This window comes from Leucopleurus acutus (genome assembly GCF_964270905.1).
Source record: "Leucopleurus acutus genome assembly, chromosome: 1".
Lineage (NCBI taxonomy): Eukaryota > Metazoa > Chordata > Mammalia > Artiodactyla > Delphinidae > Leucopleurus > Leucopleurus acutus.
In genome coordinates, this window is record NC_139142.1 from 53,979,611 (window position 1) to 53,999,990 (window position 20,380).

Consider the following 20,380-nt stretch of genomic DNA (forward strand, 5'->3'; position numbering starts at 1 on the left):
GACAGTTAACAAACTGTACATTCAAAGTGAATTCTAAATGTTTCTGACACGTTGTTGATTGACATCTGGAGAGCTTATGCACCTCTATCTTTTGCTTGTTTGTTTTTATGTTAGTTTTGTGTAGATTTAGAGCAGTGGCTCTCAATAGAGGGTCAATTTTATCTCCCAGGGGATATTTGACAATGTCCAGAGACATTTTTGGTTGGGGTGAGGTGGAGGGGTGTTACTGGCACCTGGCAGGTAGAGATCAGCAATGCTGCTAAACATCCTACAATGCACAAGACAGTCCCCAAAACAAAGAATTATCTGGTCCAAAGTGTCAATGGTGCCATGGTTGAGAAAACGATGGAAAGAGAAATAAGAGGGAGAGAGAAATATTTTTTTTAATTTTTTAAAAATATCCATTTAATGCATGTTCATAGTTTTAAAAGCTAAATAGCACTAATAAAATTTCTCATGAAAATTAGCCATTATCTGCACTACTTCTTCCCCTTTTGAGTTTCCTTTCCCAAACAAAGGAAATCATTATTCATTATTCATCTGGCTACCCTTTATTTCTAAAGAATGTACTTACATCAATAGTTGTTATTTAGGCAAGTTTAGATATTGTTATTGACACTTTATTTTGCAATGGAAGAATTTAGCACTCTTTCAACACCTCATTCCTTCACTAATTTATTCATTCTTCTCTAATTTATTCTTTTTTTTCTGTTTCCCATTTCTTTGTGGAAGGTTTTCCTGTCTTTATTTCCAACCTTTTTATTAAACTTTAATTTCAGCTATTGCACTATAATTTTTATTCCCAAAGGCTTTTTCTTGATCTCTTTTTAAATAACAACCTGTTTTTGTTTCATGGATAAAATATCTCCTCACATTCCCCTAAGGTTAGAACTATATTTTTTTAATTTTCTGTTGCTCACTGCTTTGTTTCTGTTTCCTCTAAGATCATTTTTTTGTTTGTTATGGTCCCTCTTTTTAATGTAAGAACGTTTACTTAAATATTTGGTGCTCTTTGCTGCCCATTCATGTTTAAAAGTGAGAAACTAAAAGACATATATGCATGGTAGGTCTTGTCCACTGGGGACTTCATGGAGTACAATCTGGTGGCAGTTGGCCATACTGATGATAGTTCCAGCTGCTGGTATGTGTATTAATCAGGATCACCTATGCCTAAAAAACACCCCAAGTTTCCACTGCTCAACACACTGGAGCCATGTGTCCACTATAGGTCAGGTGGTCTCTAGGGTAGCTGTGCTCCTCCTGGTAGCTCAGCCAACTAGGCTGCTTCCAGGTTGCAGTTCCTCAATGCCAACATACAGTTTCCAAGGTCACCACTGAAGAGTGAGCCATATCACTTCCCTTCATAGCCCATTGGCCAGAAACAGTCACCTGACTCCATAAAACTGCAAGTGGGTAGGGAGCATATGATTATTTTGTGAGGGGCCTTTCAGCTTCTCCATTGATCTGACTCACATGTGCAGATCTTAAAAATGAGCAAAGCATGCAGAAATGGGGTTTTAAATATTAGAAATGTTTAGAACATTCAACAGGAATATGTCTGCCTTCACTCTCACCTAATTTGACAATTCTTTGCTTTTTTTTTTGTTCCCTTAGGGTTGGAATTGCTCAGGAGAGGGGAGAAAGGAGAAGAAGTTCATTTTGTCTCTTCATTTGTATCTCTATACATGGAATTACCTTTAGAAATTCAAATCAATACAGAGATGTGATTAATGTGGCTGTGACATCAAATGGATCGTTAAGGAAAGGGAAACAATATTTTTACATTTTCAGACATATATTTTTATACCTCAATCACTACATTTATAAAATTCACTACCTTTAAGATGGAAGAATAGACATTTACTATAGTTATATATTTCCTCTTAACAAATCACCCCAAACTTAGTGTCTGTGATGGCTAATTTAATGTGTCAACTTGAATGGGCCATGAAGTGCCCAGATATTTGGTTAAACATTCTGAGTATGTTTAACATAATTCTGAGTATGTCTGTGAGGGTGTTTCTTGATGAGATTAACATTTGAATCTGTAGACTGAATACAGCAGATTGCCCTCCTTGGTGTGGGAGGGCCTCATCCAGTCCATTGAAGGTTTGAATAGAGCAAAAAGGAAGAGTAGAGAAAAATTTGCTTTCTCTGCCTGACTGTCTTTGAGTTCAGACATCTATCTTCTCCAGCCTTCAGAATCCAACTTTTAGACTAGATTTCCTACTTGTGGCCTCTCTGTGCACCTGAATGCACTTCCTCACAGCCTGGTTCCAAGAGCAAACATTCCAAGAGAACAAGACAGAAATGTGCTATGTTTTTATGACCTAATTTCACAGTCATCTAGTCTCACATAATAGCATCTACCTTTGTGGTCAAGGCCACAAAGTCCAATCCAGTTCCAAAGGTGGAGGACGTAAACTCCATCTCTTGTTAGGGGAGTGACAACATTCTAGGAAAGCATGTGAGATGAGAGATATTGTTGCCTAAGATAGAGAAACAAGTGTTTACCATCATAGTCCTGCCTAACAACTCAGACAAGAACTTTACTAATGAACAGACTTTATTATCATTTACACAGTCTCACCATATCCTGCTGAGTGGAATATTTGAAGGTCTAGGCTTCCAGAAATCAAAACCCAGCCATTTAGCGGAAATACAAAGCCAAGACTCACCGGAAAAGTGAGCAGTAGCATGTAATACTCAAAAGGTGGCAATGTTATCCATCGTCTCACTCTGGCAGTGACGAGGAGAGGAAGGAAGAGACAAATCTGTGTGTGTGCCAAGTATAGATATGATCTATTTTACCAAAGGAAGATCTACTTTTTCCATTTCCTCCAATGTCTAAAGGTCACCAGGAGAATAAGATAAGGAACAGGATTTCACAAACAGATCCTTGAGTGGAATTTAGTTGCCAAATTCATTCATTAAATTAATTTTTTAACGTGAGTTTCTACAACATAGCCATAAATATAACAGAAACAAGAGACTTCTACTACAGTAGGTAAGACAGCAATTCACTGTAGTAAGTGCTATGTGGATAAGCATGGGGGCTCCTCAGGACAGGTATTTAGCTGGCTGCTGATAATCATTATCTATTCTGACTGGGCTGTTCTCTGTTTTGATTGCTTGGTGCCCATACCACCGCAGGTGATAAATATTTTCAATAGCACCCCTGGTGCTATTATAACAAATGAGAGGGGCACCTAACTGAGTGTCCAGACTGTTCAGGGAAATGCAAGTAATACACTAGAGCTGTAGCCTAGAATGCAAAGTGAAGAATGGGGATAAGGAGACTGGAGAAATAAACTATGATCAGCTCCTAAGGGTCTTCTTAGGAAGACCTCTATATGGGGGTAAATGGGGAGCTATTGAAGGGAGCTTAATCAAGAGAGCAAGCCGATCAGATTGGCCTTTTGAAGATATTATTCTATCTGCCTGTGAAAAATGGAGGGGCAAGATGGTAAGAAGATACTAGGAAGAAATTTCAGAATCAAGGGAAGTGAAAAGCAAAGTTAAACATGATGAGGATGGAGGAAATTAGACAAATTTCAGATATTAAGAAGGTGGAAACTAAAGAATTTTGTGATTGATGTGAAGGAGAGAGGAAGGTGGGGGAAGCCAGTTTTCAAGGATGACCTTCAGATTTCTGATTTGGCGACTAGGATAGCTGCTGCCACAGGTACAACCCTGGCTGACCTATGGCCACCAGCCACTGCGAGGCAGAAAAACAGCAGTGGCAGCTCAGCTCCAGCTGAGACATCCAAGGATGACAGGAAATCATCAGGATGGTGCTCAGGTCTGGCTTTGATGGGGAAGGGAAAACAAGAAGTTTAGGCAGGTGGGCAGGATATTGTTCCCTCTTCCCCTCCATCTCCTCTGCCATATACACCCTGCCATATACAAAAACCTGAATGTTACACTTACTGTAAGAGGGAAGTGTTGGGTAAAAGACATGGAGGTTTCTTTAGGGGGACTTGTGTAGATGGGACCAAAATGTGGAGAGACTGAGCCCAGTTGGAAACAGCACCAAATTCACCAGAAACAATAGAACCTAGGTCCTGGACATTATATCCTCCCAAGGAATACTTTACTAGTCCTTCTATACCAAGAAAATTGTACTCAGTGGAGCAAGATTTAAAGAGAGGCAATAGGCTAGCATGTCCTGACCAGGAAATTAAATTTTTTATAGCGCCATTCCTTTCAACAATTGAAACCTCCTGAAATTAAAAACTCTCAGGTGGGGTTGTGGAAGTTCAACCATAATAGAGTCTTCAGGGAAGAGCTTACAGAAAAGTATTGTCTCAGGTCTTAGAGAAACATCAATAATGAGGTTCCTGTGTGGCAGTTGCTTGTTCAGGAATTGTTTCCTCTGGGCTGTCTCTAAGTTCTAGAGCCATCCAAAATGCACTTACATCATCATGGAACAGCGTCTGATATTCTCTCTAATTCTGCAAGTTTCCCTTGAAATTATCTGATTTGCAAGCCCTTTTCTTAAGTAATTCTTGGTTATATCCCAGTTCCAAATCTATTTAATATCTAAAAAATCTTCCCAGGGATTTTGCTATTTTTACAAGAGGTCATTCTGAAGCATTGTTTCAAAGTCTCTCCAAAATTTCTGCTTAAGTCATTCACCAGATATTTCCTTCCAGTATCACTTTAAATAACCTATACAGATTGTGTTTAATGTCTTTTTCATAGCTTTTGAGCAAGTACCATTACAATTTATCAAAACATCCCTCTTCAGAGACAACTTGGGCGTTTTGTGTGTCTTGATTACCTAAGATGTGTCTCAATTTTGAACAAGAAAGTTTAATATTCCAAAAGCAAGACACTCTATCTAAGGTATTAAAATGTAAAGTGTGTCTAAGAACATGTTATTGTTTCACAGAATTGTAAAACTAGCAGTGTCTAGTACCCCAACCACTTCTTCTCAACCTCTCCTCTTATTTCAGCTGTGTATGAGGGGTCTCCATGGGTGGCTTGGACTTCACACTGACAGTATCTTACCTCAAACATGTGCTATACATCTTGGCTTTCTGCTCCCTGGAAGCTCAATTCAAAAGCTTATGTGTACAGCTCAGAAGTGCAGGGTAGGGGAGTTTCCTGGTGGTCCAGTAGTTAGGACTTGGTGCTTTCACTGCCATGGCCCGGGTTCAATCCCTGGTCGGGGAACTAAGATCCCGCAAGGTGCAAGGTGCAGCATAAAAAGAAAGAAAGAAAAAAAAAAAAGAAAGGAAGGGAAGAAGGAGAAATGAAAACAAAGGAGGAAGAAAAAAAAGTACAGGAAAGGAAGCACCCCCATGAGCAACCTCAGCCTGGTGGGAGATGGGGCTGTGGATAAATGTTCCCACCTCCCTTCCTTTGGCAGACAATTCTTGGAGGGAACCCAAACTAAGACAGCTATTCTCTAGTGAAACCCATTCATTTTAATGATGAGGAAACATCTTGTACAAAAGTACAATATTTAGTCACAACAGAAACTAGATCTCAAATCTCCTGGCTCTCAGAACGGGGCATTTTATTTTATTGCCTAGGGCCCCATCTAATGTCAAATAGTATGAGACAATGAGTCCTGACTTATGGTGGAATAGACCTTCAGGGCAGCTGGCACTCAGAAGGGACTGCCGTCAGTGAGCCCTGGTGCAGGCAGGGAAGGCTTCATAGAAACAGAAATTAAGTTGGGCCTTAAATAATTGCATAGGCATGTGTGGGACACTTCAAGAAAAGGCAAAGATGAATGAAAGTTTTAAAGTCAAAATGTGTGTATTCTTAGGACCTTTTTTAGGTTAGCCTCACAAATCGCATTGAGGTATAGAGGAAATGTTGAATAGGTAAGATGGTGCCAGGTTATAAAACTTTGCAAGGCAAGCAAAGGAATTTAAAGATCAGCTAATCAAATCCTTTAGTTTCACACTTGAAATGTTAAAGACATCTGCCCACCAACACTGAACTAGGAACAGGTAAAGGTAGAGGCTGATCCAGAACCCCTGTCTCTATACTTTTAAATCCTGCAGCTCTTTCTTCACTGTCCCACTCCATCAAAGTTAGCTTGACACATCTAAAAGCTGAGGATACTTTTTGTATCCTTTGTAATGTGAACTCATGGGATAAATCCAAACTCCTAAGCCTAGTTTATTAGACTCTTTGCCAACTGGACACTGTTTATCCCTCTTGCCTTACTAAATTCACTCAGCCCATACCCTATATTCCCAAAGTAGTCCTCATGGTCACTTAACACCCTCAGAAAAATTCCTTCCTCCCTTGAGGTTGTGCCATTCTGTTTTGCCACATCATTCCTCTCCTTCTTGCTCTCATTTACTTAACTTCAGCTGATTCACCCTCATTGGTTGAGAACTATGACCTGGGCTCCCAGGTTCTTTTTACTTCCAATCTTCCTGAGATCCTGTACAACATTAATACTCATGCAGAAGACCTATATAATACCATGACTTCACATCTTCATGACCTCCTGGATTTCAAGTATCTTCTACCCACTTCAACCCCAGCCTGGACGTTGTCATCAACCAGAACTGCATAATCTTTGAAATCTTAAATTACAAACTCATATTCTTCCTTCTCTTTCACTGTCTTCTCATACTTATTTATTCATTCAACAACATTCAATTCAATACCTACATGTGCCAGGTATTGAGTGGGACACTGCAGAAACAATGATGAATGAGACAAGGTTCTTGTCCTCACAAAGCTGGTAGCCTGGTGAGAGCAACTAGCCAAGAAATTCGTAGAAAGAGCTATGAGAGAGGAAGTACAGGATACTATGATGGTTTATATGGGGGACACCCAACCCAGACTTGGGAGCTACTGGCTTCTCAAGAAATAATATTTAGGGTAGGCCTTCACCAAGCCTCTTCAGAAGTTCCATCTCTCCATTTTATCCTCAATTTATCACCACACTCCATGGCTTTACTTCCTTCCCTCACTAACCTAAACTCCATAATACAATCTTTTAACTAGCCTTTAAAAGAGCTAATCCTTTAGCTCTTTTCTAGAGCTCTCAATATACTAGTCCCTTAGTATATTTCTCCCATAGCCACTCAGCAAAACTCAAAAATCAGCCTTCTCTGACCTTATACCTGGGATGCTGAGACCTTCTAGAGAAAAAACACACAAATATGCAGAATGAATGCACTGTACTCTGTCTCTGATCTCTGCTGGGTTCCTATTCACATGACCTTTATCCTACTCAGATTCTCTCTGATTCCAACATCAAGTATTTCAGTAATTCACTGTTTCACTAATGCTGCCATCACACATATGCCAAATCCTAACAACTCATTGCAAACTTCATCTTCTATAACCTCTTTGGAGCACTTAGACACTTGGGACTTCTCCCATCTTCTTTAAACTCTCTTTTAATTTTATTTCAATGACATCACTCTCTGATAGTTCTCTGACTGTATACTTAACCATTCCATCTTAATATTCTGTTAAGCTTTTACTCTTCTAGCCATTCTTAAAATATTGGTATATTTCATAGTTATATCCTTGGTCTTCATTTCTTCTCCTTTGACATACTGCCAGAGAGACTTCATCTGCTTTTATAACTGATTGATTACATATCTGGATCTTCAACCAAGGCATTGTCCTGAACTCCAGTCCAACAGCTACAGATGTCTCTGCTTGATTCAACACGTGTAAAACTAAGCTTAACTATCCTTATTATTCCTCCCCAATCCAATATCACCTGTTTTTTTTCTCACATATCCACTCTCTTTCAATCTGCAATCAGCAACTGCCCAACCGATAAAGACAAATCTAGGAATTATTGTATATTTCCCTCTTTCCCTCACTCCCACATTCAATGAGAACCAAATCCTATTTATTCTACTCCCAAAACATTTCTTCTTCTCCATTCCCTGAAAAACGATCATGTCATTCTCTATACGTTAGTCGCACATAATTACTGGATAATGCCTCCAAATCCAGGCTATTTTATATCTCCATAGCTTTTCTTAGTTTGTTTTATTATCTGGAATGCCCATGCCTTCTTTTTTCTATACCAATTTATCAGGACTCAGAGAGTGTCATCTCCTCAGTTAATCTTTCCTTAAGCATCCACTGACTCCCCATACCCACCAAAACTTTATCCCCCTACTGAGTCCCACATATATCCTTAACAAAACACCTATAATAGACTATTTATTTAGGCCACTGTTTTCAATGCATAACCATTCTATTAAACCAAAAGCTCCCTCTGGAAAGAGACCATTTCTGAATTTGCCTTGTATCCCTAGGACCTAGCACAATGCCTGACTCAGTAAATGTTTGTTGAATGAATGAATGAATAAATGAATGAGTTAGTTAATTAATTCAGAACAATGTGAAGTTCCTATAATAAATCATTTTGTGTAGCAAAGTAGACATTGAGATCATGGGCTTTGTAGTCACACAAACATAGGATTAGGTTCTCAGTTTAACAATGTGTAAGTTGTTTGTTCTTGGCAAGTTAGCCTCTCAAAATTTCAGTTTCCCATCTATAAAACAGGGATAACACTACTACCTCATCCAGTTCTTGTGAGGATTAAATGGGGAAATGTATGAAAAGAACCCAGGAGTCAACTGACATAGAAAGGACTTAATACATGCTAGTCATTATTATTATTATTATCCTATCCTTTTGTCCATACTGTTCCCTCTGCCTGCACTCTCCTCCCCAGGATACCCTTCCTTTATTTTTTAACCCAGCTAGCATCTTCTCTTGTTGTAAAAGTCAAGTAGGCTATTGTCTCCTCTAGAAGTCTTCCCAGAATGCCCCCACTCCATGTGATTTATGTGGTATTCTTCTTTTTCATCTTTCTCAAAGCACCTTATACTATCTCTCCCACAATACACATCATATACAGCAAGTGTCTGTTTGCTTGCCCAACTCTTGCATTAGACCATGAGATTGATAAGAACAGGAACTGTGCATTTTACCCCCAGAACCTAGCAGTGTACATACAGATACTTTGTACTCAATAAATGATCACCGAAAGAAGAAATGATTCCTATTAAAATACCATGAACACAGTGGCCACGCAAATATTTCTTGATGACTTGATGGGGTCAAATGTGCAATATAATGTTACTTGGAATAGACTAAATCAATTCCAGATTAATTTAAATGATGCCACCTATTACAGAAAGAAATTGGATGGTCAGCTATGATATTTCATTTCAGTCTATATGGGGATATTGTGTGTAGCACATGGTATCAAGAACCCTTATGAACAAGCTCTCATTTGGATATATTTGCAGCTCTACCTTACAGCTAAGTTCTAAAAGTAACCAGAGGAGCCTAACTCAACATAAGCTTTATTAGAATAAAGCTTAATAGTAAACTCTTTCAGTACCTAAGGCTAGGTACTGAAAGAATACCTAGCTTTCTAGGCTTTTTAAAATTTTTAAATGTTTATTGCTTTATTTTCTAGTCTTAAAACAAGTGAATTAAGAAGACTGTGACTACAATGAAACTTGCAGAAAACAGCAAATTTTAGTTAATGTAATTTAAGGTTTGATTTCTATTTGATGAAAAATAATTCTTCCTTGAAAACAGCATGGAATCCTAAGATAATGGCTTAAAATATTTATTTATATTTGGGAAGGCAGACAGACTCTTAATCATGGCATGGCTTAATTATAGCAGCATAAGCATAATTAGCACTGTTGTAATATATTACTAATTTGTAAGATGAATGATCTTTCTCCGGTTTTCATAATAGAAAGAGTTCTACATATTATCATATTAATACTTGGTTTAAATTAGTTTTCTTCTATATCTTGTCCACTAAATATTAAAAATTTTATTTCTTTTCTATACATTAAGTTAATATCTCAAAGTTGAGAGTAGAAAAGCCAAGAATACCAACCTATTAGTCATTTTAATTTGCATTATTCATTTGGCATCAACTTTCATTATCTATTTATTCACCAATTTTTAAATTTGTTTCAAATAGTTATCAATACTTGTTATCCTTGTCATTTATATATGAGCAGAAATCAGCATTATGGATTTATGCCTAAGGTAAGGTGAGGTGTAGTGAGACGAGAGGAGAAATGCCTTGAAGATTATACAAGTTAGAGACTAAAAAGGTACTTCAGAGTTAATTCAAATTCTTCAGAAGAAAGTATCATTTGGTATTACTATAACAATGTCTTGCTTTTATTTTTAGGCTTAACATTTAAAATTTATTTTTAAAGTAGCATAATTTTCTTTTAGCCATCATGCTTTAGAAAAGAGACCATGAAAGCAAAATATCACTATTTTTAATGTCACTTACTTCCAATAGTTTTTTCCCTTCATTACTTTGCCATTCACTATAGATTATATTCCAGTAATAAACTCTAGGCCTGACATACATAGTTGGAGAAAGACGGCTATTTTAAGTTCCTTTTTCAATATGATTTTTTCCCACAAATTCTAGGCATTTTTTTTTTCCTTTTAAAAAGACAGAGCTCGGGGAAGAAGAATTTGCCAATGTTGATCAGAGACCGGAAAGTCTTTACAAAACTAAATAAAGGGTTAAAACAAATTTCAGGATTATCTATATTCCAGTATATCCAAGCAAAGTGGGTTTAAGGAGTTTGAATTTGCCTGAAAGTTGACTCAATCTTTCCAACTCACTTTCAAATTGTAGGAAATGGAAGAGTTTATATATTTAAACCTTGAGAAATTAAGCATGTAAGTCTGGGGTTCTGAGGTCATTTTCTGAAAACAGAAGTGTGATCCTCTCATTCTGGTGGAGTGTTCATTGCCAGTCTGCCTTACTTCAGAACTGCTCATCAGTTTCAGATCAGCTCTGCAGATAAACCTGATATACAGGCTCATCACAGATGTCTCTCAGATCAGCATTAATGAGACATTTGCCTCTGCCAGGAATTCAAGAATCTAGTCTCCATGACTCAGTGCTGAAATAATTTGCTACCATGGAGATACATGGAGAATCAAAGGAGAAAAACTGATTAAGAAATTCCATTTGGGATTAATTACAAAAATTATAAAATTGACAGATATTAACCTAATTAGATAGTTTCTTTGATTTTTTCCTAGAGTAATATGCCATGACCTAGGCTAACTCTTCTGCATATTCTCATGATAGAGTAATACCCACCACTTATTGTAAAAAAAAAAATGTAATTTCATCTTGAGGTACAAATATCAATTAAATATTTTCATTTGAAGACAAATTGAAATCTGTATTGTTATTGATCTTTTACTTAATCTCCTCCTAGACAATCTCATGGCTTCTTCTTAACAGTAACACTCTCAGAGGCATCAGTTATAACAACGAAGTCTAGCTTACATGTGTGAGGAAGAACATAGCTTAAAGTTGACATAGTCATATCATTGACCTTGAGTTGCTCCTAAAGAAAATGAATTGGCTTACTGAGGCAGTCAAGTGGAAAGCAAAAAACCATCATTTTCTAAAGGTTTTCAAGGTAGAAATCCGCAGGGACAATCTTTCGTCAGTGTCTAAGGCTTAATTAACTGTCTTAGTTCACTATGACTAATGGTTTTTAAAACTCTGGGGCACCAAGTTTCTTGTATATTGTATTATATAAACCTTTAAGTGGGATGTCCTTCAAATGAACATCATAACCTACACACAAATCACATCAGAAACTGCAACAGATAATTATGCATTATGTCACTCTGTTAGTATGAAAGACACTTCCAGGTGAGGGCCCTCATTCATTTAAATAGAGATGTCAATTTCTCACCCAAAATACATATCTCATCAAACAGATAATTTTCCTTTATCAATAAATGACTCTCCATTCTTCCTGTTTCCACAAGCGAAGTAACTACGTCACTTGGAAAGCCCACTAATGATTCATTTTTGTCAAACTCAGATTCAAGTCATATCATTTAAAAACCTCTTTATTTCTTAACTGTTAGTGACCAGAAAATATGAAGTTGAAGAAATGAATATGAATGCATATGGAATGTCAAATCTCTGCATATTCTTTTTTTTTTTTTTTTTTTTCTTTTGCTGTACGCAGGCCTTTCACTGTTGTGGCCTCTCCTGTTGCAGAGCACAGGCTCTGGACGTGCAGGCTCAGCAGCCATGGCTCACGGGCCCAGCCGCTCCACGGCATGTGGGATCTTCCCGGACTGGGGCATGAACCCGTATCCCCTGCATCGGCAGGCAGACTCTCAACCACTGCGCCACCAGGGAAGCCCTCTGCATATTCTTAAAGATAATAAAGTTCAAGTTCCAACATACAATGCAAATTACATAAAATTTGGTGGACTGCTATTATCTAAAGTGGATAGGACAAAGTCTTCTGTCTTTAATCGAAAGTAGGATCAATCACAAGATTTTGCCACAAAACCTGTGAAACTGGTAGAAAAATTGTATTAAAATGTCATAGTCTTTCTCTGTGGGATGGAGAGAACGAGAAACTAAAACTTTCTTCAGACTTCAGTAGAGTCTTCAAAGAGATGACAACAGTGACCACACTGTGGTGAACCACTTGGTCTGCCACTTTAGTCTCATTTACTCTCAAAGAGTAATTTTTTAGGTCCACAAGCACTGGGGAAAAGCAAACATGCCTCATGCTTCCAGGTTCTCCTAAGTATGTCAGTATTACACAACTCGAACTCTAGGACTTACTTATCCTCTCATGCTTTAAGATAAAGTCATATCATGACAAGCAACCAAAATTAGTCAGGCACCAAAGCATTACCCCACTGATATTACTGCCTTAAAGGATTTGTTCCAAAAGCATACACTAACTTTAGAGAGAAAGGGTTGTGTCCCACTTAGGTCACAACTGGTATGATGTGTACATCAGATGATCATAAGAAGCCTTCAGAAGTTACTAAGATTGAAAAACAAAGACAGGGGAATATTTTAAAGGAAATAAAACCCTCATTCCACCAACCTCCTTCCCTTAACAAACTTAAATAACTCTAGCTAGTGAAATAATTATAAATTATAACACAATTTTGATGAGTCAAGTAATTTAAATAGAAATTACCTCCTCTCTGAAGTTTGTGCATTTCATTCTGGATACAGAATTCATCATCTGAATTATTTTTCTTCTTCCAGAGTGAAGTAACAAATTTAATTTTACATGTTTACATGTTTAAGATAACTTAAAAATATCACAAGAGGCCTTTATTCATGGAAAATGAAATTGTTTCACAGAATACATTGGATGGTCATTAGTTTTTTCCCTACATTTCTTTTCCATGTTAAGCTTACTTGATAATGTAGCTCAGCTCTTAGTAATGCAAAATTTCTTTGATGTCAATTAAAAAAGACACAAATGAATTCACTGGGGAAAGAAATGAATACATATACCCATGATCTTTAGGGTGTTGATAGGTAGTCATTAATCATTCTAGGAAGATTAAAACAGTACGGCTCCCAGTAAAAATCTGCAACATTTTCTTTAGCATAAGGTCTGTGACAGATGAAAAATCCATTTTATTTCTGTCCTTGTTAATAAAATGCATGAATTATACTTCTGAAATCTTTATAGCTAAATCTTTAGTGACTGATTTTCTGTACTGTACATAAAGAGAAAATGTACAGAAGTGGAGCCTTGAGAGTAGATGACCTTGAGGAGTTTATTCATTGGATTATCTCACTCTTTAAGAGTATCATTTTGAAGAAAGTAAAGGTCCATGTTAAATAAATGTCTCTCCCTTTGTGTAAAAACCTATATAGCAAAAACGCTTATGTTAATAAAATAATATAATCCCCATACAATACAAGATGTAAGGGACAGTTACTTTATATATTTTATTAGCTGGTAAAAGATACAAATGGAGATTATCATTCTTGAATTTGTTAGCTATTGCTAGGTTAAAAAAAATACAACAAAACTCAGTGGCTTATAACAACAATCATATATTATTATAGTTTACATGTCTGTGAGTTTCCTAGAAGTTAGCTCAACTCAGCTGGGCTCATCTATGCATCTGCTGTGCATGATTCATGCGACTAGAGGTTGTCTATGGACTCTGCTCTAGGTCAGCCTTGTCTGAGGCAATTTAACTAGTGCAACTCTGCTCCAATTGTCTCTGATCCTCCTCCAAGGACCAGCAGGTGAGGCTGGGCATGTTCTTCTCATGGTGGTGGCAAAATTACTAGAGAATGACTGAAACACACAAGCACTTTTTCAATCCCTTGTTTATATCATGATTTCTAGAGTCCCATTAACCAAAGCAAGTAATATAACCAAACACAGATTCAATGGAAAGGGAAATATATTCTGTCGCTTGATGGAAGGAGTGATAAACTCAAGTGGCAAAGAGCGTGGCTAACAAGGAAAGATGAGGAATGGGGGCCATTAAAGCAATCTACCACACAATTGATAAGAGCCATGGACAATAAATGGGATTACTATGAAATCTACAAAGCAAACTAGCAAACATTTAGAAAATACTGAAAATTAGGCAAATTTCTTTTTTGCCTGATCATAAGAGCTACACCACGCCTTATAACCTCTGAAGTATATATCCCTCATTACATTACTTCAGAGAGTAACCAACAACCCCTGGAATGTAAATTCTGATTAGGCCACCTCTGATGTTAACTAACAGCCCCTTAGCTATAAAACAAAATTAACTTACAACATGTACCGCACAGTTTGTACAGAAATATTTTAAAGTAAATTACAGACAATACAAGATATAAGGAACAATCTTCAAAAGAAAGTCTGGCAGAACAATTGTATAACATTCAATAAATCCCTCCTAATACTGCTCTTTTTCATCTTTCAATACTCAGAGTCTCAATTTTTAAGACTGGCTCTTATGCTCTATGATTCTATTTTGTTCATTTCACAAACTCTTCAAACTACTGATAAGTGTCATCTTCATTTCTTCAGTGTCCCTCAGTTCCTTAAAATCTTGCTTCTACAGTCTGAAACTGATATCTAAGATCCATTCTTTTTTTTTTTTTTTTGGCTGCGTCGGGTCTTAGTTGCGGCATGCTGGATCTTCATTGAGGCATTCGGGATATTTTGTTGCAGTGGGCAAGCTTCTCTCGAGTTGTAGCGTGTGGGCTTTTTCTCTTCTCTAGTTGTGGCACACAGGCTGCAGGGCGCGTGGGCTCTCTAGTTGAGGCACGTGAGCTCAGTAGTTCTGGCATGTGGGCTTAGCTGCCCTGCAGCATGAGGGATCTTAGTTCCCTGAGCAGGGATCAAACCCGCATTCCCTGCATTGTAAGGTGGATTCTTTACCACTGGACCACACAGGAAGTCCCATAAGATACATTCTTAATTCTCAAACAGAAATCTCTCTGCAGCATTTGATATTGTTGATCACCATCTCTTTTTCAACACTATCTCCTACAGACTTCTAACCTTCTCTAATGGTTCTTAAACTAGCTCCTCTATCTTTACCTTCCTTCATCTGAATGCCTGTATACCCATGCAGACCTCAGCACATTTGCACCTTTGGTGCAAATTTGGAGAATTTTTCTCCAAATTCACTTTCATGGAGAGTTCATCTGTCTCCTCAAAGCTTCAACTATCACCACAATGTTGAAGACCACTAACTTTGTCTCTCCCACACTGACTGCAATTAAACTTCAACCCCATGTCTTCAAAACATCTTCTTTTCTCTTGAATCCTTCCCACCAAATTAGCTACCATCAAGTCCTTTGCTGTCCTTTCCAACTGTGCCAATTCTCATTGCTCTTTACTGTTTTAATAGTTTTTCTCTTTCTCTGTCAACACAATCATTTGACAAGTATTTGCTGAATACTCACTACATGTCAAGTACTGCTCAAGAGGCTAGAGATACAGCAATCGCAATTAATAAGATCAATAAGATAGACAACTTCTCAAGTTTGAATTCCCTCCTTCACTGAGATTTTCCAGTTCCTACATTTCTTTCAAAGTGCCTTCTCATGTCCAGAAAGCTATCCTATTCAAATTCCACACCCCAGTGGTTTTTAAACTCATTCCCATTTTTACTGTATACAATCTGTACCTATCATCTAGTCCTTGAGTTGCATGACTTTTATAGCTGATGCACACATATATAGTCTATTTGTACATATGTATACATATTTAATATATACATTATATAAAATAATATGTATAAAGGAATATGGAAAATTTCCCAACTATTTTGTAAGTTTCTTAATGGGTGACATATTTCCAGCTAATGTTCCTAGCATGCAGTAAGAACATTAAAATATTTAAGGAATGAATCATTGAGAATACTATAAGAGAGAATATTCATTTGTTCATAAATGGAACAAAGGAAAAACATCGACTTAATTCTCTATAATAATAATAATAATAATAATAATAATAATAAGAGGTAACTCTTAGTGAATGCTTATTTGTGCCAAACACCACTGTAAGAGCTTTACACACAGTTAATCCTCAAGGAAAAAAATCCTATGAGAGAGGTACTATTATTACCCCCATGTTTAATATGATAAAACTGAGGCAGAGAAAAGTTAAACAACTCTTCAAGGCCAGTAAATGGTGGGGTCAGAATTCAAATCCAAGCAAATTTGATTCCAAATTCAGTACTTTCATCTACACTGTTATACTGTCTTTCATGATTCTGAATCTACAGATTTAGATTTTTGGCATTATCAAATGCTTCTGTCCTGATAACCTTCATAAGTGTCTGCATATTAATGTCAGAGTGAAAGCTCCAACTGTCAATAGAAGAGAAAAATCCCTAATAAGCTCATGAATTACACTTTTGTTAATATAACAGATTTACATAAGGTGACTACAATTTTTCATCTAAATCAAGACACTTTTGGGAGTAGAGGGGTGCTGTATTTATTATATATTGCTACCTAACAAATTATCCCAAAATTTAGCAGCTTAAAACAACAAATACTTGTTATCACACACTTTCCCACAGTCATAAATCCAAGAGAGGCTTCACTAGGTGTTTTTGTCTCAGGATCTCTCATGAAGTTGCAGTCAAGATATAGGCCCAGACTGTAATCATCTAAAGGGTTGTCTGGGCAGGAGGATAGGCTTCCAAAACTCCAAATGGCTGTTGGCAGGAAGTTTCAGTCCCCACATGACCCTTTCCATTAAGGCTGCTCCTGAGAAGGCATCAGGCTTCCCTAAGGGTGAATGATCAGAGAGACAAAGAAGGAAAGAGAGAAAGAGAGAGAGAGAATCTAACCTCAGAAGTGACATACAATCACTTCTGCCTCAATTCTACTGGTTAGACAGACCAACTCTGGTGCAATGTGGTAGGGGATTACACAAGAGTGTGAATACTTGGAGGTAGGGATCATTTGGTACCATCTTAGAGGATGGCAACCACAGGTGTTATTAATAATTAAGCCAGGCCAAGAGACATAAATGAGGATGGCCCTTGACAAATCAAGGTTTATGGTCACCCTAACTTTACTCTGTCTTGATTTACATTAATTACATCAGGAAGCAATTTTCTATTTATAAAATTATTTAGTTCTATTATTAAGCCCCTGAAACACCATAATATCAATAACTGCCACAACCCTGTTCTCATTCCCACCAAATCCCTCTCATGACATTGCTGTGGAAGCCACCAGTAGTCAACAACCAATAGCTTCTCAACCAGCTCTTTCTTCTACTGAAATACTGGACTGTTGCTCCTCTCAGTCCCTCACAATGTCAGCCAGGCCCCCAAACATCCATATATGTTTCTTCAACAATCTGCTTGATTCATAAATAATAAGAGCTTCAGGGACCCTGCACAACATTAATAATATTGAAAATAAAGTACTTTATAATTTAAATAGGTCTTGATAAGACTAATCCTGAAATTACAACCATGATATTTTCTATAACAGATCAATCTACTGGGAGAGGAAAGCACTGAAATCACAACAGAATTTGCTAATAATTATTGGTACTGCCTACCCTGAGCATTTTCCTTCAACAGTTAACTTGGCCATTGTGCTATCTTAATAACTTTCAGTGAACTTGGCCCTGGAGCTAAAGTCAACTCTAACTCACCTTCTGAATCTTTAAAAACAAGAACTAAAGCAAAGGGAACATAAAAATAATAGTGAGTGGCACTGTATTATTATTCATTAGAACTAAGTTAAGTAAACCAATCAGGTCAGAAAACAATTTTTTCCTTCCAATAACCATTAGAATAAAGGCAACAAAAATTTTAAATTGTGCACATTAGAATTATTTGGGAGGAACTCAAACTATTCTTTTCCACCCTGTGCATATTACATAAGACTATTTATCCAGAAGTGAGCCCATTAAAGCTGGAGAACGTGGTGGCTGTCTGAAATATAGCAATAAATATGACCATATCAAAGTCAGAGTCATAATTTGGGAGTCAAGCTTAAAACCAGAGATTCCATTCATGATTCAGTGCCATTGACATGTTGATAAGCTGAAAAGATAGAATGATTGAGAGAGAGAGAGAAAAAACAAGCAGAGACTATACCTCCTTCCTCCTAATTGTTTTTTTCACCCTCCTGACCAGGAAAGTCAGGAACTGACTATGTGAAGAATGAAAATGACTGTAAACTTCCCATCAAAGTCAAGCAAAAAACAATGAGCCAGGAGAAATGGAAATAAAGCATTTCATGTCTATCATGATTCATTACTTACATTTATCCAATTTCCAGACCATCTTGACAAGCCCTGTTAGTAAGGATAAAGGAAAGTAACTGTTTGACCAGGGTACATTAAATCACTCTCGTTCTTCCTCCTTTTAGATGTGTTGGGGAAACAAGTTGGTTGCAATTTTCTGATTTTTTTTCCCCTGTTGATAATATACGTTCCCATCATTTGTAAGCCCAGGTCCTTTTCCTCATTTCAGTTTTAAAACAAACCTCCTGCCAGTTGAAGCCTTGCTAAAGGTTGGGTAATTCCTCTAGGCAATAGAATATCTCATCAGTTACCTGAATGTTGTTTTCCTTAGTGGAGTCCTGTCAGCTAAATTTTTTTCTTGCTCATCTATTCCCCTCCAGTTCAGGGACCACTGTCAGCTTACACTAAGTTAAGTGAATTTACTCTGAAATTTTTCTAGCTGTGATTTGGGAATATTCATTCAGTTGCACAGAACACCTGCCATGAATCACATTTACATGTGTCTTTAATCTTAAACCTTTAAGCATCTGCTAGAGTTACTTCTGCTTCTCTCTTGTTTGCAACACACACACACACACACACACACATACATACACACACAAACACGTTATTTAATGGAGAAGTAAATTATAAACCTTCTCTTTGTCTAGAAAAGTTAATAGATTAGATATTTCCATGCCAAGAAAATGTTTTGTTTCTTTATAAACTGCATAAAGGAAAAGAGTATTCAATCCTATTTGAAAGAAACTGCAACTAACATTATTCCTTAGGTTGTGTTTTCTAATCAAACTGAAAGAGTTACTTTTCTAGTCTGTTCTTTTTTTTTTTTTTTTTTTTAACATCTTTATTGGAGTATAATTGCTTTACAATGGTATGGTAGTTTCAGCTTCACAACAAAATGAATCAGTTATATATATACATATATTCCCATATCTCTTCCCGCTTGCGTCTCCCTCCCTCCCACCCTCCCTATCCCACCCCTCCAGGCGGTCACAAAGCACCGAGCTGATCTCCCTGTGCTATGCGGCTGCTTCCCACTAGCTATCTACCTTACGTTTGGTAGTGTATATATGTCCATGTCTCTTTATCGCTTTGTCACCGTTTACCCTTCCCCCTCCCCATAGCCTCAAGTCCATTCTCTAGTAAGTCTGTGTCTTTATTCCTGTTTCACCCCTAGGTTTTTCATGACATTTTTTTTTTAATTCCATATATATGTGTTAGCATACGGTATTTGTCTCTCTCTTTCTGACTTACTTCACTCTGTATGACAGACTCTAGGTCTATCCACCTCATTACAAATAGCTCAATTTCGTCTCTTTTTATGGCTGAGTAATATTCCATTGTATATATGTGCCACATCTTCTTTTTTTTTTTTTTTAACATCTTTATTGGAGTATAATTGCTTTACAATGGTATGTTAGTTTCAGCTTCACAACAAAATGAATCAGTTATATATATACATATATTCCCATATCTCTTCCCGCTTGCGTCTCCCTCCCTCCCACCCTCCCTATCCCACCCCTCCAGGCGGTCATAAAGCACCGAGCTGATCTCCCTGTGCTATGCGGCTGCTTCCCACTAGCTATCTACCTTACGTTTGGTAGTGTATATATGTCCATGTCTCTTTATCGCTTTGTCACCGTTTACCCTTCCCCCTCCCCATAGCCTCAAGTCCATTCTCTAGTAAGTCTGTGTCTTTATTCCTGTTTCACCCCTAGGTTTTTCATGACATTTTTTTTTTTTAAATTCCATATATATGTGTTAGCATACGGTATTTGTCTCTCTCTTTCTGACTTACTTCACTCTGTATGACAGACTCTAGGTCTATCCA